Source organism: Erpetoichthys calabaricus, chromosome 12 (genome assembly GCF_900747795.2).
Source record: "Erpetoichthys calabaricus chromosome 12, fErpCal1.3, whole genome shotgun sequence".
NCBI lineage: Eukaryota > Metazoa > Chordata > Cladistia > Polypteriformes > Polypteridae > Erpetoichthys > Erpetoichthys calabaricus.
The window spans coordinates 82,901,096-82,923,935 of record NC_041405.2 but is presented as its reverse complement, the minus strand read 5'-3'; the positions used below and the strand labels follow the sequence as shown (position 1 = coordinate 82,923,935).

Below are 22,840 nucleotides of genomic sequence, written 5' to 3'. Positions count from 1 at the left end.
TTCTAAATCCAAATTATTATGGACATCATGAGGAAGTGCTGAAGAAGCTAGTTATTAGATCTTATAAATATTATAATGCTAATTAATTAAGAGCATTATTCAGCCATAAGGATAAAAATTGCAGCAAAACCAGACTGAGATCTAACATGATAATTTGACCAGGGCATGTTATAAAGGGTATAGAAAAGTATTTTTTAGTGGGGAAGGTTTGCAGCAGTTAATTTTATTACTTGTATTTACCAACAAAATTAAACAGGGCAAACACTGGAGGCTGTGTTTCAATCCTGGCCTGGTAACTATGTGTAAGAAATGTATACGTTTTCAGCAGGTCCATGGGGGATTTCTCTGAGTATGTCTCATTTTGTTCTCACAATCCAATCACTTGCCAGTTAGTTAATATGGTGACCCTAAAACCTTCTCAATTTGAGTGAATGTGCTGGGGAGGCAGCATAAAGAACAGAGACACCTCATGCCTGGACAAACTGGTGAGGAAGGCAGGCTCTATTGTAGGCATGGAGCTGGACAGTTTGACATCCGTGGCAGAGCGACGGGCACTGAGCAGGCTCCTGTCAATCATGGAGAATCCACTGTGTCCACTAAACAGTGTCATCTCCAGACAGAGGAGCAGCTTCAGCGACAGACTACTGTCACTGTCCTGCTCCACTGACAGACTGAGAAGATCGTTCCTCCCCCACACTATGCGACTCTTCAATACCACCCGGGGTTAAACATTAACATAATTCAAAGTTATTGTCTGTCTGTATACCTGCATTGTTATCACTCTTTAATTTAATATTTTCTTTATCAGTGTGCTGCTGCTGGAGTATGTGAATTTCCCCTTGGGATTAATAAAGTATCTATCTATCTATCTATAAGCAAATATGCCCTGTGGTGGACTGGCACTCTGTCTAGCGTTGGTTTCTACCTTATACCCAATGTTAGGGCAGGCGCCTGCAACCCCCGCATCCCTGACCTGGATTAAGCAAGATCAGTGAATGGAGGGTTTATCTTTATCAAATTAATTGCTGCTCCCACAGTGTAGTGCTCACTTCTCTTAATGTCATGTCCTTCCCTAGGCTCACCCGAGTATCCCTCATTAATGCATTAATTGTTCATTTGCACATTTTTTTTTTTATATATGCATTAATTATTTAATCTGTCACTTTTTTATAATCCTATTTGTTCTGTCAAATACCATGAGAGCATACTGTGCAAGGCACTATATTATACTAGTACTGATTGACTGAAGGGGCGGCACGGTGGCGCAGTGGGTAGCGCTGCTGCCTCACAGTTGGGAGACCTGGGTACCTGGGTTCGCTTCCCGGGTCCTCCCTGCGTGGAGTTTGCATGTTCTCCCCATGTCTGCGTCCCCATGTCTGCGTCCAATTCTAAATTGGACCTAGTGGGTGTGTTTGTGTGTGTCTTGCGGTGGGTTGGCACCCTGCCTGGGATTGGTTCCTGCCTTGTGCCCTGTGTTGGCTGGGATTGGCTCCAGCAGACCCCCGTGACCCTGTGTTCATTACCATCTTGCCATATAAAAAGAAATTCATTTGCCGTGGTAAAGCATCCTGTATCACTCTTTAAGCACACTTATTTTTATGCTTTCATAGTTCTATATTTTCTTTGAGATAGCATGTCTTTAGATTTGTGCATGTGGTAGATGAAATCATCACATTATCATGACTCATGTTTGTTTATTCCTAAGCGGGTTGGTGCAAGCGGACATGTCAGCAGTCGCATCACAATGTTAGGCCTCAGCTGCTTGCTCAATGTGCATGCATAGGCTCAACCATGCATATTGTCCTTATGGCATCTGCATGTTTTCTGGGGAGGATATACTAATCCAGTTTTCAGCATACATTACATGTTACATTATTTGGTGGATCTAATTTGTGAAGTTGTGTGGTTGACAGTATCACACAATGGACTGACACTATATTCAGCCTTTGTTCATGCCTTGCTGCTGTTGCTGCTGAAGTAGACTCCCCCTAACTTTTCATTTCAGTTAAGGCCACATATCTTGTTAGTTTTCAAATTAAATCATTTCCACACCAAAAAATGCAGCACCATCTGGTTTAGAGACTTGCTCGTGGTCACAAAGTTAGGCAGAAGCTGGGATTCAACTGGAAACCTTGTGGGTTAAAGTCCAGTGTCAATACATCACACTGCCTACTTTATATCCTCACCCAAGGCTTCCATTCACAGTCCAAAGGCACTATGTCAGGTAGATTAACAATAGTTTATGCTTGTGTGAATTGTGGATGTTGATATTGTGAATGTTTGTGCTTCTGTCATCAAGTGCCAACTATTGAGGGAGAGATTAAATACGTGCATAGCGTGCAATCAAGCGACAAGAACTGAAAAGACATTATAGGTATACATTTAATCCTCCATGTGTTAAGGGGTAAATTTAAGATGGCCAGTTTAAGGTCACAGGGGCTGTCCTTGAAGACAGAGTACTGTACTTTTGTCCACCAGCAACATTATCTATGCGTCCCCATGCAACACACCCATACCCCTCCCCTTCTGTGCCCTGATTGAGAAGTATTACTGACACATTTGTAGTATTTAGAGTTAAAACAGGTAATCAATGATACCAATCAATCCCCAAATGCATGGGCAGAACATGTAAATCCCATGCAACTCCTGGCACTATAATAATCTATATACTGCACCTTGATATAAAAATATTTTTTTTCATTAAATAATAACAATATTTTAAATATCTTCATTAAACTCATCCTGTGCATCTTTCTAGGAGTCATAGAGGACTCGGTACTCTCACCTGCCAGATCAGTGTTCAGAAGCCATTAAGAAGGTGGAGTACTAGTTATAAGAGGCCATGCTCAAGCTTTATAATGCACTGGTGAGGCCTCATCTGGAGTACTATGTATAGTTCTTTTTCTCCAGGCTACAAAAAGGACATAGCAGTGCTAGAAAAGGTCCAGAGAAGAGCAACTAGGCTGATTCCAGGGCTACTGGGGGTGAGTTATGAGGAAACCTTTTCAGTTTAAGCAAAAGAAGATTAAAAGGTGACATGATTAAAGTGTTTAAAATTATGAAGGGAATTAGTACAGTGGATTGTGAATGTTATTTTAAAATGAGTTCATCAAGAACATGGGGACACAGTTGGAAACATCCATCCATCCATTTATTTTCCAATCCGAACACAGGGTCACGGGGGTCTGCTGGAGCCAATCCCAGCCAACACAGGGCACAAGGCAGGAACCAATCCTGCACAAGCATTAGGAAGTGTTTCTTTACACAGAGAACCATGGACACATGAAATAAGCTACCAAGCAGTGTAATAGACTGTAGAACTTTAGGGACTTGTTGTTATTTTGGAAGAATTAACTGGATAGTACTAGCAAAATTTGTTGGGCTGAATAGCCTGTGTCAAACAAAGTGTGAACCCAATGTATATTGATAAAAGTGCTACTGGAGGTATTTGACAGGAAGGTACAGATTTTTGTATAATGAAGGATATCTGTAGACTCAGTGCAGCAGGTGTAAATGTGTGGTTGAAAAAAAGAATAGGTTTCTGTATATACAAAGGGATATTGTACAGATGTACAGCTTGTGAGTCAACTGGAAAAACTGCCCTGGGATAATTTGCCCTGATAATTCACTATCGCCTTCTCACAACACATTAAATGCTCATGCTTTTCCCTTATGTTTTGTTTTACTACATTATTTTTACTAGCCTTGCTGTTATCAGTTCCATTCAAGCCTGGATGGTCTTATCAGTCCCAAACAGATCAAGACGGTCTGTCTAAAAGTAATGCAAACTGGTACTTTATCTGTATGCACATTTATAAAAAGAGGTTTACATTTGAAAGCAAAGTTACAAATATACACTTGTACACCACATACACGCTTGTCTGCCAGGCTGAGGCCTACTACATTATATTGAAGCCTGTTATGTTAAGATTGCTAAAGTGTTTTACTGTTGTCATTTAAACCATATTCAAAGGGCAATACCATGTGATCTAGCAGTACACACGCTACCCAGATAGAGGGTCTAGTTGAGCTCTACAAGGTCCTCACCAATGAGAGGACAATTGAAGGGTGACACTAATGGCCAGGTCACCCACATAATGTGCTCATACTCAACCTGAAAAAGAAGCTCTTACTTACAGTTTGGTCTCAACGCCTTTAAGACAAAGGGTGAGTTTCATATATGATCCTAGTTCAATGACAGGCATCTGTGGCACAGATTGAGATAGCCTACACCTCCTAATAAAAATAAGTTGCTGATATGTGACTTCTCTGGTTGAAAAGGAGTTACGGCTTCTAAAGGAGTTTGAAAAATTGCCAGGTGATATAGCCGGATGAAGATACACCTCATCCCACAACATAAGTTCTTGAACAGTAGATTAAAGATAGTCTCTTGTTCTATGTCTCTCTCACTCTAAATGTGCCTTGCTGGGGAGGCCGAGGCCTAATGTGAGTATACTGGGAAACTCTGGCCTGGTGATCATGCAATTGGCATTTGTCCTGGTAGACAAAAGTGTCTCCTTAAGGTGACTCTCAGTTACAGGGAGGGAAAAAAAATGACTGTAATTTCCACTTTATTTCCTAACAGAAATATAATTTTTATTTTATATACTGACTTTTCATAGTGAAAATAAAATGGTTGCTTCTTAGTTTCATTACAAGTACAGAACTATTGTACATTTCTTACAATATTTTGTAATAGTTGAAAAATATGCAATATACAGTATTACTCATAGACAGTAAGCCAAAATCAAGCCACCTAGGTTAGTGTAATTAATAAAAGTCTGAATGGTTAATTTGTTATTTGATTTATGAGTTAATTCCTGACTGTCTAAAACTAAAACCATAATAGAACACAAAGTTTATATATTCTGGACAACTGCAAAGTGCTGACGTGTCAATGGATCACCCCTTTGTTAATGAATTAACTTAGATGGCAGGGACTCCTTTCAGGATGATCTCACTTCTTATTTTCAGAAAGATTCTCCAATACTGTATATTGGTGGAGATTTACAGCTTGATGTTTGATTGGTACCTTTCTGTTACCCAAGATGTTGAGGACGCTGTAAGATACTTAGGCTAAAAAGACAATGGGCGCCTCTTACAACAACATCTCTGGAAAACACTGTTGGTTTCCAGTGGTTATAAAAGCCATCAAATTAAACAACGTGTAGCAGGAATACAACAATCAGGAGCTGCTGTTTTAATGCCATTCAGTTCCTGCATTTGTGAAGTGATGTGTGCCCGAGTTCTTTGCTTTACCTACAGATCTATATCTATAATTCACGAAGTCCATGGCAAGCAAGACGCACTCAAGACCTAGCCCCACCCACCAACAATTCACTAAGCAGCCGACCATGTCACACGCACTACAGAGCCAACAATTGGCGCGAGAGCGAAAGCATTTGCCAAGAATGTTTTCATTAATCAAGAACGAAAGTCAGAGGTTCGAAGAAGATCACATACCGTCGTAGTTCCGACCATAAACGATGCCGACTGGCGATCCGGCGGCGTTATTCCCATGACCTGCTGGGCAGCCATTACTCCCACTGGCATGCCTCCGCATAAAGTCAAACTTAAAATTGGTTCAGTCGTCGTGCTTCTCAGAAACGTCATGCCAGCAAGAAGTCTCTGTGATGGCACTAGACTGACTGTTCTCAGCATACACCGCAATGTACTGGGGTGTAAAACAATCGCAGCTCCTACCTCACAAACTGACCTTATTCCCCGGATTTTCCTGACCCCATCAGATTCAAATTTGCCTTTTACTTTTACACGCAGACAATTTCCTGTTAGATTGGCCTTTGCAATGACAATTAATAAGGCGCAGGGACAAACTTTCAAAAAGATATGCCTGTATCTGCCAAAACCAGTTTTCAGTCATGGACAATTGTATGTTGCTCTCTCCAGAGTTTCATCTTTTCATTCACTTACAGCACACAGGCGCGCGAGAGAGAGAATCCCTGACCCCATCAGATTCAAATTTGCCTTTTACGTTTACACGCAGACAATTTCCTGTTAGATTGGCCTTTGCAATGACAATTAATAAGGCGCAGGGACACACTTTCAAAACGATATGCCTGTATCTGCCAAACCCAGTTTTCAGTCTCGGACAATTGTATGTTGCTCTCTCCAGAGTTCCATCTTTTCATTCAATTACAGTCGTATCCTCAAACCCACCCCATTTGGACAACTGTGTCTTTCAGGAAGTGTTCACCCATCAATACATAATTATGCGGCAGGTTGGCTAGTATTTTTTAAAAGGGGTATAGAATTGACAAAGATTGCACCTGTTCTTTCCTCATGTTTATCATTTCCATAGGCAGGATATTGATGTGCACATGAATCTCTGAGAGTGTCCAGTTTGGTGACCTAAGAGTTTTATCTGTGATATTTCATTTTTTGAGTCAAGATGAAGCAGAGCTTTATTATTCCTACATGAGAAATTCAGGTGGTCATTTACATCACAAATTAATAACAAAAAGTATCAGGCAAAAATATGAGAATTTTACAGTAAGATAGATATGCTCATTACAAATATTCTTTACATTTCTTACTGAGCCCACCTACCCCCCACTGCTTCTGTTTACATCTTCAGCGTGCCTCATGTCCTTATCTTCAATGTCATCATTTTGCTTCATGTGCCCAAATCACCTCAACACAACTTATCACGTTCCCTATCCTATACATTTTACTTGTCTTCTATATATCTGTAAGCTTCTGTACATCCACTCCGTAATTCTCAAACCACACCTTTCTAACATGACTTAATTTTCAGCAATAATCTAAACTCCTTACAAAATCTGTGTGGAAGGCAAAGAAACAGAATGGGTAGGTGGGACACACCTGCCATCTAAGTAAACCCTGATAATTGACATTAAATCCTTTGTTGTTCCATAGTTTTTGTATCTGAAGGTTTGTTCAGATTTCTTTTGTGTGCAATTTTTTATCTTACCAGTGTTTTTGAGACTGATATGTTTTCACATTTTTTTTAGCACAAAAATATTTGGTAACAGTCAATCCATGTCATAATGATAAGACAGCTACGTAAAAAATGTTGATTCTTGGTTTCCTTATGCAAGTAATATTTCATAGAGAACTGTATGACAGAATGTCTGTTTTTTTGTGTAATCAAATCATGTAACGTTGGTCATAGAGATGTCTTGCATTAAAACTTGTTTCCAGGTTTTATGCAAAAAGTAGATTCCTAAAAATGTAGTCCTGTAGCAATGGAGAACACCATATAAAATAAATCTATCTGTCTTCAATAAGTACTGTAGGTTTTCAGCAATTGAGCTATGTAGTAATTATAAAAAAAAAAGTCCAATACTGTGTGAAGGTTTTGTACAAAAATCAAATTGCTATGCGAGTGCACTGTTGAACTGCTTTCACTACAGATGAAGTCGGCCCTGTTACTTGGAGGATAGGTAGATTTTATTGTATTCATCCACATAGTGTTCTTTTCGAGTTCAGTCGCCTGTGCACATCCTGTTCAAGACAGTCAAAGAACACCTCCGCAAAGACACATACGGATAAAAGGACAAAGAGAAGAATCATCAGTAGGCTACTACACGTTCAACGAACACCTAAAGGTTAGAAGGGTTGAAGTCCATAATGGGACTAATAGCTCTAAAAAAATAGCTTGTTCAAATACTATGTCCACCTCATGGCAGCGATGTCACTTTTTTTACCGCATCCCTTTTTGAAGGTGTTTCTAGTATTAGATTTATCGCATGAAATGTATGCTCCTTGGTTTGATTGCAGTGTTTCACTACTGCGTTTTTACAGCCGTGTGTTAAAGCAACGTCAGCAGAATCTCCGACCCAAATAATGCGGGCACGACAAATCAAGAGATCTGCGCGCCACCGGGGCCCAGGTACAGCTGCTTCGCTGGTCGCTAGACTGCGCACAGCCGGCCGTATGGCACCCGCCTGGCTGGGCCCAAGACGAGCTGGTGGTTGGGCGGCGCTCGCCTGGCAGCCCAACAGCAGCGGCCCCGCCCTCTTGACAGCGACAGACAGGGATTCCCCTAAAATGGTGGCGCGCTTCACAGCAGCGCTTATCACCGTTCTGTGAGGACTGCCTATTTTGCGCTTTTCACATTTGTCCTTGCACCTTACTCGTGTCTGTTTGTTTGTCGTAGCGGCCGTTGCTTGTTTTCCATCCGCTTTCTAAATCTAATTGCTTTAAGTTGTCGGGTTTCAGCACACGAGGGCGACGACGCGACGAGCTGTGCTGTTTTTGCACTTCACGCGGGGGCTTTTAAAGTGAAAGTGTCGTTGAATTCGTCACTGCCAGGTAAGCAGTTCATTTTTTTGACATATTAACTGTATTGTTTTCAGGCTTTGTACCTCATGTGTGTTAATTATTCAGACAATGAAGAAAAGCGGCAGATGAAAAACCGGAGACCCACCCACTCGCGCGGCCCGCTTTGCCTTCGCGAAAACAGGCAGCCAGCGACTCCATCAGTCTTCCCACATTCTCTTCTGGTGTCTTTTAGTCGAGTTATTTGTAAATCTCTTGTTTTTAATCAAAAGAAAGCGCGCATAACTTTTTTTTCACGCTGTTGCCCGATTGTAACGAGAAAACGTGTTTGATCCCTTTGATAATTTCTGCTACTGTGCAGTCCCGCCCTTACATTGGCAGACTGACACAGTTTCCATCTTCTACGATTAAAAAAAAAGGAAAATTTTCGTGAAAAGTGTTCCCAGACGCGTTTTTTGTGTGTTTCAGTCTTCAGTTATTATATTACTGTATTATCTACGGACGGGCTTGGTCGATAAAGAGTTGGATTTAAAATAACTGGCTGTAGGTTGGCATCCAGCTTCTGGGATATTATTATTGTTCAGTGACCGTGAACAAAACATGGCATCTCCTGCACTCAAACAATATGTTTATATGTAAGTTTGTATAAATTCGCGTTTTGGGATGGTGATGACCATAAAAACTGCTTTATGAAAGTAAAGCTTTTGTTGTATGCTGACTGTTAGTAATGTAAAGTGTATGCAGCCTTTCCTGTTACCTCACTAGAGAGTACCTTGTGATGAAATGGCATTTACTTCAGAGTGGACCAGGCCTTCTACTGACTACTTTTGTGACAGGGTGCAGGTTTACCGATATAATTTGTAAACAGATTGGCATGATAACTACTAGCGTAACTGGTCGTTAGTGCTTCATGTTTATTGTTGATTACATTTAAAATGTTCAAATGTGTAATAAAAGAAAACAAATGTTACTTTGCAGACGTGTTATGAAACTGGCTTCTGTCCAGTTAAATGTAGGATGGTTCATTAAAGAAAATGGCAAATGTATTTTTATTAGGACAAGCCATTGGCCAGATGTTTATCTGCATATTGTCAGGGGTGCATTTCGTTCCTAATCCTAGTAACCAGGTGGCTGACAGCCAGGAATGGTGGCTCCTTGTGAGACTTCCACAGTTGCACTGAGAAAAAGAGAGCTTGGCCACCTAACCACTGAAGGTGCTTAGATATCAGTGAAATATGCTATGTTTAAGCTTTTCGGAAATTTGCTTTGGAATGGCTAGGCAGGTTTTTCTTTCATTATGATCAACTATGCTGCATTGGCACAGGCAAGATATTTAGGTTACTCATTTTGTTTTTCTCATCATAAAACCGAGAAGGAAACATTGTTTACAGATTGTTACTGTAGACATGCTATAACACAGACATTTATTTTAAAAATATTGCTTATAAAGATTACAGAATGTTCTCTAATGGAGAAATCAAATAAATTGTATCAAAATGCTTAGGTGGTTAGGTTGGTTCATTTAAATGGGACAGCAACACTAAGACTGGGTTTACTTAAAATGTAGCTTTAGTCATTTTTAATACTAATGTGATGTTATCCTGCATCTGTGCTTTAGAAGTTCATTGGTTTTAGTCTTTGTAATGTGATAAATGCTTTTCTGTGACACTAAGTGAGTTTCAGGACTGGACTTCAAACTCTTAGCTTGATGGTCCAGATCCCGACATTGCATCACCATGAGCAAGTCACTTCAGCTGCCTGTGCTCCAATTGGAAAAAACAAAAGAAATGTAACAAATTGCATCACAAATGTTGGATAAAGCCGTCAGCCAGTTAATTAAATGTAAATATAGAAACAATTTACTGTACATCTCACAAAATGTTTCCAATCCAAAATGGTGGCGCCTTGCTAGAACTTTTGTGTCACTGCTGCAGAGTACTGGTTTCGAATACTGGCCCAAGTGCTGCCTGTTTAGAGCTTTCTGAATGTTAAGCATAAACACTAAATTGCCCTAAATTAACACTAAATAGTCTATGTGAGTGTGCCCTGCCAACAACTGCCATCCTTTCCAGGGTTGGTTTCCACCTTGCACTTATGTGGCCAGGATAGGTACCAACTCTCCGTGGCCCTGAATTGCATAAGCAGGTTAGAACACTGATAGATTTTTAATTCTGAAGACATTAATTAAAAACCTATGAGATTTTCAGTCCTTACTGTTTCATTAGTAATTGTTTTTCAATTATATATGTGTTCATTTTTGTCACAAACGTTTTAATGCATCAAATACTATATATAGCATGTAAACAAATAAAAAAATTAAACTACTTTAAATTTTGTGCAGTTTATTTTATAATGTTATGTTTAGGAGGGTCACAGTCAATGGCAGAGAAGGAAATCCAGTATATTCCATATGTTAGGAAGAAAAGCAGCACTGGATTAAACAAGAAATACAGTAGTAAGGGATGCAAGCAGATAAACAAAACATTTCTGCAGAAACCGCAGTACAGTACTGTGTAAGAACCTTGGTAACTGGAGATAAAGGATAAAGTCACATGCTAAGATTGATTTTAAATGTTAAGGCAATTGGAAATTCACAGAGGATGTAATATCTAATTACCATTTAATTTTGCCATATCCTTTAATTTCAAACCTAACATTGAAAAAATAAGTAAAACAGAGGGGGTAATCCTTAAAATAGCAGTAATGAATTTGCTTTATGTTTCTTTATAGAACAGCAAAAGACACAGACCATATGTCATTTACATGTTGAAGATTATCTAAACAAAGAAAGAGTTAGAGGTTGGCACATGTTGAATGATAGGCTATTTGAATAGCTTTCTTGTAATAACTTATTAAAATAATTTAATTTTATGGCATTTAATTATGATGTAATTTACTAAACATGCATTTTCTAATATATTCAAGTAGGTATCTGCACGAGATGTAATTTTTCTGAAGAAACTAATATTTCATATTAGTTAAATATAAAATATGATGAAGCTGCTAAACTAGAAGTTTTAAAGAAGCACATTAAAGTTTTTTTTCAAATAATGTGTTTTCATTACTATAATATGTGTGGTCTTCTTCCTTATTCTGACATCTTCTAAAAACAGGAGGCTTGATGGCAGAAGGCGTAATGTCTAGTCCAGGGGTGTCGAACTCCGGTCCTGGAGGGCCGCAGTGGGTGCAGGCTTTCATTCTAACCATCTCCTTAATTAGTGATCATTTTTTGCTGCTAATTAACTTCTTTTGCCTTTGGTTTAATGGACGTGACTCGGACCCCTTGTTTCTTTGTCCTTAATTAGCAGCCAAACCATAATGAGACACAAAACAAGCAGCCACATGACCAGCTCCCCTGTGCCCATCACACAATAGCTGAAAATAAAGAAGGGTGAAGGTCTTAGTAAAACAGACGATCAACAGTTTTGGAAATGTCTGCTGTGGCAGAACGAGAGCAGCAACAAGCCATGGAATTAAATGACGGGTTCAATTAACAAGAATCAGCATCTCATTAAGAAACTGGTTGGAGTTTGAATCCCCAGTTTAATTGATAATCTGTTGGCTCGTTTCACGTCTAATTTCTGTTTGACTGTCATTTAATGAAGTAAAGAATCAATTCAGGGGACTGAATCCTTAAAACAGGGCTAAAGAAAAGAAGTTAATTAGCAGTGAAAACTGGTCACTTATTATGAAAAAGGTTAGAATGAAAACATGCAGCCACTGCGGCCCTCCAGGCCTGGAGTTTGACACCTGCGGTCTAGTCCTTATTGAAAGAAAAAAAGGTCTTCTCATAATCCTAGTTAATCAAAAACACATAAAGTTACTTGTGCTGAAACCTTGATCTTTGTAGTTTTTAGTTTTTTTTGCTTTAATAATTCTGTTTTATATTAACACAACTTTGCAGAATTTAGAACACTTGTGCAGGGTTTAAGTAGAGAGCAGACATAATTTCATCCTTCTATCAGTCCATTTTCTGATCCTTCATCATGGACACAAGTTAGGAAATGATAGGATGCTAGAGCAGTACTTGGTATACTGTATTTACATACACTTGCATTTATACTCATACAAGTTAATGTAATATCTGGAGTATGCAGAGTAAACTATTGAGGAAATGGGAAAGGTTCTACATTCTTAACAACAGAATCAGGAGACAAACACACAATGCTATATATAGTGCTTTGTGATAGCAATGTTAATCACTGCACCACTGTTTCATACTTTATATTAGTCGTGTCAGTTCAGATGTATTTCTTATATGAGCATCCTTAAATATTTTTTGTCTGAGTTATCACATCATGAATAACCAAAGGCAGTTTAAATTAAAAAAGTTCATTTTGAACATTTTTTTCATTGTAAACTATGCACAGTAAGAAATATTTTTATTATCCTTTTTCTGTAATTATACTATTTATGTTGTATACATAGTACTAGGGTGTTGTACCGTGTTAGCCATTATGAATGTAGAGAAAAGCCAAGCAAAATGACACCTTTTATTGGCTAACTAGAAAGATTGTTGTATACATTAAATATATGTACAGTTGGGCTTTAAGTGTGTTTTAGCAGCACTGTACTTATATTGTATATTCAGCCTAGTTAGTGTTCTGCATACCACACATTCTAATGTGTATTTCTTTCTTTGGCTGAAAAAGAAGATACTCCTGAATTAACATTTTATTTGGGTATAAATTCATACTGTATATTACATTCTAGTCACAAGTTAATGGTACAGGGGGGACTTGGACAATATGTAATTGTTAATACCTCAGAGAGACACTATAGAGACCAGAAAGAGTTTATTTACTTTAGCTGGTATTTGTTTGTGTTGGTTACCATTCTGTTCATTTTTTTACATTTTACTTTTAAATAACTATGAATATTATCAAAAGGATTGTTCTTAATTAGGAAGGATGTATTATGTTTAAATGGGGAAAAAGTCTTTTTAAAATTGCCATGCAGATATGCCATTTTATTGTTTCAGATTGAATCTCTGGTGAAAGAATCAAAACAGGCCTAATAATCATCAGAGAATTAAAGTCTTTATGCCATTGCAAATTATAGGGTGATATCGTAAGTGAGAAAATTAAAGAAGCTTGCTTTTATATTTTTGTTTTTTTCACTATGTTTAAGGAAGATACTCGTATAAAATAATGTTGTGACTGGTATCTTAGCCTTTGTTGAGGAGAAATGCATGCTGTTAATTATTATTTTTCTTTGTTGTGATTCCCACAGTTTATTAACTATGGGCAGTTTTAAGTTTTAGTCTTAAAACATCAAATAAAAATGATAAGTTATTGTGTCTAGTAAGTAAAAAAAATATTTTAGAAAGTACATTGCATGGCTGTATTCCATTGCAGTGTAGGGAATACATGATTTAATGTTCGTCAGAAATGTTGTACAGAATGATCTTGGTGTTTATAAAAGAATGAAGCAAGAGTAACTTCTCTTTGAGTGGGAGGGATGGAATTCTTATGAGCTTTGGAGCTCTGTTTGTGTGCACTAGCCTGATAAAAGGAGTCGGGAGGAGATAGGAAAGAGGTTTGTACATGTATGTGAGACAGGAGAGGCGTCTGTAGTCATGTTAGTGTGGGTGATTGCAACGGTATTTAATTTTGCCTGTGTGAGGATATGTTCTTTTGACCTTGTGGTGGACCAGGTCTCTGAACTAGTCTAATTGGTACTATCCTTGAGGATGGGCCTTTTTGGCAGACTAAACTGAGTATTTTGTTGCTTTACCTGACTGGCTGACATGCTTATGCAGAAATTTTTACTCTTGAGCTCTATGTGCATATGCTTGGTTTTTCTGCTTTATTTTTCTTTTAATATCCACAATGGATATAAAAATTGTAGCTTTGTGAACTCAAACAGTTTTACATGTAATATATGTAGAAATTAGCAGAGGAAGAAGATTTCTGTAGGAATAGATAATACAGAGAAGTTAACCCTAGTTCTGCTTCTGCAGGCTTTATGGTGCTGTGCCAGATTGACATATGCAGATTCTTTTTGAATGAAACATGTACAAGAACAGTTGAATAAGATAAAAGGATTATAGTTGATTATATATTACATTTGGTTTACTTTGAAATTTTCAAGACGTTGTCATTCATTTTGTTTGTTTTCATCTTTTTATGCTAGAACATTTTTAAACTGCTAGCATTTGTGCTAATTTCAAATGCTGACAGTTAATAGTTGAAAATGACAGTGGGTAGTACAGGGTGAGCCAAAAAGAAGTACCACATTTCAAACATTTATTCTGCAAAAACGCTACAACATCAACTAAATTTCATTACGGCACAAGAAAGGATATACAAAATAGATTTTTTTCACTGTGTTTTAAAAATGATTTCTGAATGCTCGCATGACTTGTTCTGCCATTTCAAGGGGAATAGCGGCGATTTTGTGGCGATTAGCATCCTTGAGGGCTTTAAGGTTTTGAGGTTGGTGTGTGTATGCCTTCGACTTGAGATAGCCCCACATGAAGAAATTGCACGGAGCGAGATCAGGTGAATGTGGAGGCCACCCGACATCACCATGCAGGGAGATCAGCTTCCCCGGAAACATCTCTCACAAAACTTGCATGGCTCTTTGCTCCATATGAGCTGTTGCTCCATCCTGTTGAAACCAGGCATCCACCACATCCATTTCTTCCAGTTGGGGCTGCAAAAAGTTCTCTAGCATTTCAATGTAATATTCTGAAGTGATGGTGACCGGTGCTCCCCCTCCTCAAAAAAGTAAGGGCCTACAATGACAAATTCTGCAGCATCAAACTGTAACACGCTCACTGTGCAGGGATCTCTGATGAAGTTCACGAAGGTTGGTTTCAGCCCAATTGGGAAAGTTTTGCTTATTTACACAACCATTCAAATGGAAATGTGCCTCGTTTCTGCACATGACGATTGCATCTCAATGAACGGTTACAGAATGTTCGCGCACCACTCTCTGCGTCTCTCTGCGTCTCTCTCAGTGAGTTCCTGCGCTGCCATCATTTTGTTTGGATAGAAATTAAGGTCCTCATGCAAAATCATCCTCAGAGTCGTGCTGGAAATGCCTAAAGCAGAAGCATGTTTGAGCGCTGAATGTCCAGGAGACTGCAGAATTGATGTGTTTACAGCTTGGATGTTTTCGGGCGTTCGTACAGTACAAAGAAGGAATGCTGAAGTGCATTCGGAAGGCACGTTGCGTAGTGATGATGGACTCGTTGTTTTTGAAGAATGCTTTGACAGCGAAAGCACAGTGCGCAATGGACCAAGGCATGTTGCCAACTGAAAACTACAATGGATCACTTATCAAAGGATCCCCACCCCAACCCACTTGGTGGTACTTCATTTTGGCTCACCCCATACAATTCACTAAATATTTCTGAAAGGAATATTTTTTTCAGAATCGTTTTATAATAGGTCTTCCGTAAATTAAAAAAAAATCAGAATATTAATAGTGTTTTTAATGAAGTGATTTGTTTTCATAATTGCTGTATATGACTGTAAATCTTCTTAAATATTCAAAAAACTGTAACTTTAAAGTAGAACGTAAATTTATTTATCATAAAGTAATTGCCACAAAGTCTTATTTTAAACAAGTAATTTACAGAAAAACAACTCATACAGACTTTCAGGCTTATTTTCTGTTTGCATTAGGCTGCAAAACATTTGATTTGGATCCTGTCCATTTTTGTCTTCAGCGGTATTTGGAACCTGCAAATTACTAGTATACATTTAAAAAGTGTAATGGAAAAATGAGAGACTTTCATTTTTTAAATAAAAAAAATTGCTATTTTAAATTTGGTTTATTGTTTTTTTTAGGTTATAAAGAAAATATTGCCTTATCAAAAAATAAGAACTAATGTGTTATTCTAGAATCATTATTAATTTATTTCATATGAAGTTTATATATCAGGAATTTTACATTTAAGTAATTTCTTTTCTTCTCTACCCATTCCAAATACTCAATTTTTTCACATTATATTAAAATATATTAAAATATTTTGGTGGTGTAGCTGTCAAAGAAAATATGGCTTGGCTTAAAACCACAGAATTATTTTTTAAAGCTGTAGTCTAATTTGTCTGAAGTTAAACTTTTCTTCATGAAAAGACTCCATTTATTCTGTTTTGTGTGCTGTATATATTCATTATTTCATATGAAACCCATGTGTTTATTCTTTTCCTGACGCTTTCTGGTAAATGCTGCTTGGATCAAATCAAATTATTATAAGAAGATCTAGGTTCTGAGTTCCCATTGTGAATGATTTTGACACCATGATGTAACTATCCTGTGGTAAACATTTTTAAAGTATCAGTTTAATTCTGTTGTATAGATTTAGCAGCACAATGTATTTTTTGTTGTAATTATTTCACTTATATAATATTCCCCATCTGCGGTGGGTTGGCACCCTGCCCTGGATTGGTTCCTGCCTTGTGCCCTGTGTTGGCTGGGATTGGCTCCAGCAGACCCCCGTGACCCTGTGTTCGGATTCAGCGGGTTGGAAAATGGATGGATGGAATATTCCCTATTTTATATTTTACATTTCCAGTAATATTGGCTGAATGGTAAATAGGAGAGTCATTTTTTTTGTGCGAACTGAGGCTTTGGGACTCAACGAAAAATACCTTACTGAGGCTGTGGCTCTGTCAAAACCAAATCTTCATACCAAATGTGCCAAATGTGAAGCACGATTCAATTCTTACCAAAAAAAAAAAAACACAAAACAATAATTCTGCTTCCTGAGAACGATCAGAACCTTCATTTATGGAACCAAATCATTCAATTTTTTTTTCTTTTTCTTTTTTTTCCTAAGTGATTTTTATTTTTGCATAAGCATTGTTGGTTGTATTAAAGGGATCTTAAAGATGTGGAATGGTTTACAGTAATCCCTCGCTATATCGCGCTTCGCCTTTCGCGGCTTCACTCCATCGCGGATTTTATATGTAAGCATATTTAAATATATATCGCGGATTTTTCGCTGCTTCGCGGGTTTCTGAGGACAATGGGTCTTTTAATTTCTGGTACATGCTTCCTCAGTTGGTTTGCCCAGTTGATTTCATACAAGGGATGCTATTGGCAGATGGCTGAGAAGCTACCCAACTTACTTTTCTTTCTCTCTCTCTTGCGCTGACTATCTGTGATCCTGACGTAGGGGGTGTGAGCAGGGGGGCTGTTCGCACACCTAGACGATACGGACGCTCGTCTGAAAATGCTGAAAGATTATCTTCACGTTGCTACCTTCTGTGTGCAGCTTTTAACTATGCTGCACGGTGCTTCGCATACTTAAAAGCTCAAAGGGCACGTATTGATTTTTTAATCTGTCTCTCTCTCTCTCTCTCTCTCTCTCTCACTCTCACTCTCTCTCTGCTCCTGACGGAGGGGGTGTGAGCTGCCGCCTTCAACAGCTTTGTGCCGTGGTGCTTCGCATACTTACAAGCCAAACAGCCCTATTGATTTTTTTGCTCCTTTGAAGAGGAAGATATGTTTGCACTCTTTTAATTGTGAGACTTAACTATCATCTCTGTCTTGTCATTGAGCACAGTTGAAACTTTTGAAAAGAGACAAATGTTTGTTTGCAGTGTTTGAATAACGTTCCTGTCTCTCTACAACCACGTGTTTCTGCGCAAATCTGTGACCCAAGCATGACAATATAAAAATAACCATATAAACATATGGTTTCTACTTCGCGGATTTTCTTATTTTGCGGGTGGCTCTGGAACGCAACCCCCGCGATGGAGGAGGGATTACTGTACATTGATTTCAGCTAAAAAAATTCAATCAGGATTTGTAGGCTTTAGCAATCAAATGTTTAGTATATATCACATTGAACAGATTATGAAGGCCCCGATAAACCCAGTCTGTTTTAGTAAAATTATATATGGGAAAATATATTTCTTGATGGCTAAGAATTTTTATTCAGGTATGTACGTATTCATTTGTTTCTTTGTTTTTATATATATATATATATATATATATATATATATATATATACAGTAATCCCTCCTCCATCGCGGGGGTTGCGTTCCAGAGCCACCCGCGAAATAAGAAAATCCGCGAAGTAGAAACCATATGTTTATATCCATCCATCCATTTTCCAACCCGCTGAATCCGAACACAGGGTCACGGGGGTCTGCTGGAGCCAATCCCAGCCAACACAGGGCACAAGGCAGGAAACAATCCTGCGCAGGGTGCCAACCCACCGCAGATATGTTTATATGGTTATTTTTATATTGTCATGCTTGGGTCACAGATTTGCGCAGAAACACGGGAGGTTGTAGAGAGACAGGAACGTTATTCAAACACTGCAAACAAACATTTGTCTCTTTTTCAAAAGTTTAAACTGTGCTCCATGACAAGACAGAGATGACAGTTCTGTCTCACAATTAAAAGAATGCAAACATATCTTCCTCTTCAAAGGAGTGCGTGTCAGGAGCACAGAATGTCACATAGATAGAGAAAACAATCTCTAGCAAACAAATCAATAGGGCTGTTTGGCTTTTAAGTATGCGAAGCACCGCGGCACAAAGCTGTTGAAGGCGGCAGCTCACACCCCCTCCGTCAGGAGCAGGGAGAGAGAGAGGAGAGAGAGACACACAGAGAAAAACAAAGTCAAAAATCAATACGTGCCCTTCGAGCTTTTAAGTATGCGAAGCACCGTGCAGCATGTCGTTTCAGGAAGCAGCTGCACAAAAGATAGCAACGTGAAGATAATCTTTCAGCATTTTAAGACGAGCGTCCGTATCGTCTAGGTGTGCGAACAGCCCCCCTGCTCAATCCCCCTACGTCAGGATCAGAGAAACACAGCGCAAGAGAGGGAGAAAAGTAAGCAATCTAGCTTCTCAGCCATCTGCCAATAGCGTCCCTTGTATGAAATCAACTGGGCAAACCAACTGAGGAAGCATGTACCAGAAATTAAAAGACCCATTGTCCGCAGAAATCCGCAAACCAGCAAAAAATCCGCGATATATATTTAAATATGCTTACATATAAAATCCGCGATGTAGTGAAGCCGCGAAAGGCGAAGCGCGATATAGCGAGGGATCACTGTGTATATATATATATATATATATATATATATATATATATATATATATATATATATATATATATATGTATATGTATATATATATGTATATGTATATATATATATATATATTAATGCTGGGCGGTATCACCAAAATTGTATATCACGGTATTTTTCAAAATTATCCCGGTTTCACGGTATTCAATGGTATTTTTTTCCCATGCATGAGTGGATGTTAACCACATTTTCCACTGCAATTTCTGCAGTAGACTGGCTAAGAATGATCTATTCCACTGTCATGAGAATTGTACATTGTACAAAAAAAACATTTTAATGTGCACACACATATTAATACAGGTTTGCATAACCCCATAAAGTGATAGTTTTCAAGGGGGTGGCACTAATGAAGAGAAGGAATCACATTGCATGACAGCTGCAGTCAAAATATAGAACCTTTTTATTGAACAAATTTTGCAAACAACTTGAACTATAATTTTGACAACATATTTTCAACCATCCAAAGAGGCATTTAGACTTAGTAAAATATCCAGAGGTGCTTGTCAAAAGTTGTATTGCACTGAACATGTCTTAGAAAAGGAAGAGTAAATATTTTTTGTAAACCAACTACACTTTCTGTTAATGTTATCAATCTCTGTCCACTGACATGTTAGCTATATGGATTGTAATGGTGTTGGTTATCTTGATCCGCCGCCTGTTTTTTTTTGTTGTAGGCAGTACCTCTGGCAAACGCGCCTGACTCGAGTGTCCTCTAGCTTTTTCAGTTTTACCTGAGGATGTGGAGGGTGCCAATCTTAGTTCCATACATTCACGGTTAGGGATGCACCGATACCACTTTTTTGGAAAACGAGTACGAGTACTTGCATTTCAGTACTCGCCGATACCGAGTACTTGCCGATACCGAGTACTTAATAAAAACATGATTTAAATTTACAGGTAACAGCTTTAGTCATATAATTTAACAAAAAAAACAAGAAACTCTCGTCTATCCACTGGGAGGTTAGGCTAATTAGCGACACGGGGCTAACACTGCTTGTCCAAATATCCGTGGTGAAACTAAACGCAGAGGAGGCTTGCAGTAGGCTGTGGATATGTTTTTTCATGGAGTCGTGTAGTTTAGGCAGCTCCGTGTCAGTCATGTAGCGGCGGCTTGGGATATCATATCTGGGCTCCAGAACATGGAGGAGACGCAGGAATCCCATATTTTCTACCTCTGAGAGTGGCTGGTCACTCAATGCAATGTACTCGATAATTGCCTGTGTTATTTTCATAGCACGTGGATTGTCTCTGGACATTTTCTCTCGTCTTGCAAGAGTTTGCTGCAGCGTGGGTTGTGTTGGTTTAGAAGCGTGGGTAAACTCTTTGTACTCGTTGTCGTGTTGGGATTTTAGGTGCTTGATTAAATTACTTGTGTTAAATGCGCTACCTTTTGAGCCTCCTCTGGACAATTTCGCTGAGCACAATTTGCAGTCCACCTTTGTTTTGTCGTCTTCATTCACTTTGAAATAGTTCCACACGGCTGACATGTCTCGCCTCACCTTGCCTTCTCCCCGCTCTGAGCTGCAGCCGGGGCCTGGGGGCGGGCACTCGGCGCCTGTGATTAACCCCTTACACGCCGCTCAAACATAGACATTTCTCAGACCGTGGTATCGGTCCCCGGTATCGGGGGACTTTTAACGAGTACGAGTACTTTAGAAAATGTGGTATCGAGGCCGATACCAGATACCCGTTTCGGTATCGGTGCATCCCTATTCACGGTACACCAAAGCATGTTTGCGGCTAAGGTGATGCAGCAAATTGCTCGTGTTGCCGCCTCTGGCGACAACTTTAGCTCAACAGCATTTGCAGTAAATAGATGTTTGGTCCACATCCGACCTTTTAAAATCTCCAGACAACAGACACGGCTCCTTTTTTTGGCAAAAGTTCTTCCTTGTCATCACGTTCAACTTTATTATCTGCTACAGGACTGCTTTATTATTTGCTATGACTCAGGTGCCGCCGCGAGTGGCAGCCTTTCCAGCAGCTCCGTATTTTTTTGTGTATTTCCCCTTGGGATTAATAAAGTATCTATCTATCTATCTATCTATCTATCTATCTATCTATCTATCTCTCTCTCTCTCTCTCTCTCTCTCTCTCTCTCTCTCTCTCTCTCTCTCTCTCTCTCTCTCTCTCTCTATCTATCTATCTATCTATCTATCTATCTATCTATCTATCTATCTATCTATCTATCTATCTATCTATCTATCTATCTATCTATCTATCTACAGCTTCAGTTTCTGAATGTTCTCTGTCCATCTTCATCGCTCAATACCTCCACTAACGCATGTACTCTGTTTCATGTTAGTTTAGCAGTGTAGCAGTAAAAAGGTCCCCCCTTAAACAGTTTTCTGTTGCACCACATTCCAAATGTTGTTTAAGCTATTTAAAGCGGTATTGCGATATAAGAAAAATCCATATCATAACAAAAATAAAATACGGTTTTCGGTATGAACCAGTATACCTCCCAGCACTAATATATATATATATATATATATTTGACAGTAAACTATTTCAACCATTCTTTGATCTGCTCCTCACAAACTGAGGGCACCGTGGCGGATGTTAGCAGATTGCTGGCCAACCACAAGCGTTACCTGGTAGGTAACCACCCATACAATCAGATTGTGACACAGACTACGAATGGCGTGAATGTAATTACCCCGATCTACATGCTGTCAAATAAACGAACCACACGCCTTGGCGCAACGTTAGGGGCATCGCCTCTGGCGCTGACGTCCGAGGTTCGATTCCCGAGAGGGAGTGCAGTGGAGTGTGTATGCCTGATGAGCCCAGAATGAGGGCGAAACACGTGTCGCGTACTCTTTGCATTTATTTGACAGTAAACTATTTCAACCATATATATATATATATATATACATATATATATATATATATATATATATATATATATATATATATATATATATAAATAAATATATATATATAAATTTAAAAAAAAAAAAAAAAAAATAAAAATATATATATATATATATATATATATATATATATATATATATATATATATATATATATATATATAGCGGCACCGTGGTGCAGTGGGTAGCGCTGCTGCCTCGCAGTTGGGAGACCTGGGGACCTGGGTTCGCTTCCCAGGTCCTCCCTGCGTGGAGTTTGCACAGTCCAAAGACATGCAGGTTAGGTGGATTGGCGATTCTACATTGGCCCTAGTGTGTGCTTGGTGTGTTTGTGTGTGTCCTGCGGTGGGTTGGCACCCTGCCCGGGATTGGTTCCTGCCTTGTGCCCTGTGTTGGCAGGGATATATATATATATATATATATATATATATATATATATATATATATATATATATATATATTTACAGTACATAAAATCCAAAGCCTAAAAGTGCAACAATTTTATGTGACGTTGTTTGTCATGCTTTATTTCGGCTTATTATAAAACCTGCATATATATGTTTGGTATCATTTTTTTCAGAATTTAACGAACTTTAATGTGATGTTGTTAGATTTTCAGATTCTTATTCCGTTTTTAAATTAT

General features: G+C 38.7%; 1 protein-coding gene across 3 annotated transcripts in view; it reads left to right on the top strand.

Moving 5' to 3' along the window:
• mbnl3 (muscleblind-like splicing regulator 3) overlaps positions 1-22,840 on the top strand; it is a 253,728-nt gene that overhangs the window by 41,423 nt on the left and 189,465 nt on the right. For 2 of the 3 annotated variants that reach the window (XM_028815762.2, XM_028815760.2), the window contains exon 1: positions 7,997-8,295. The exons of the other annotated variant lie outside the window; for it this stretch is intronic. The gene's annotated coding sequence lies outside the window, so the exon portion shown is untranslated. Of the gene's footprint in view, positions 1-7,996; positions 8,296-22,840 lie in introns of those variants that run through there. 3 annotated transcript variants of the gene reach the window in all.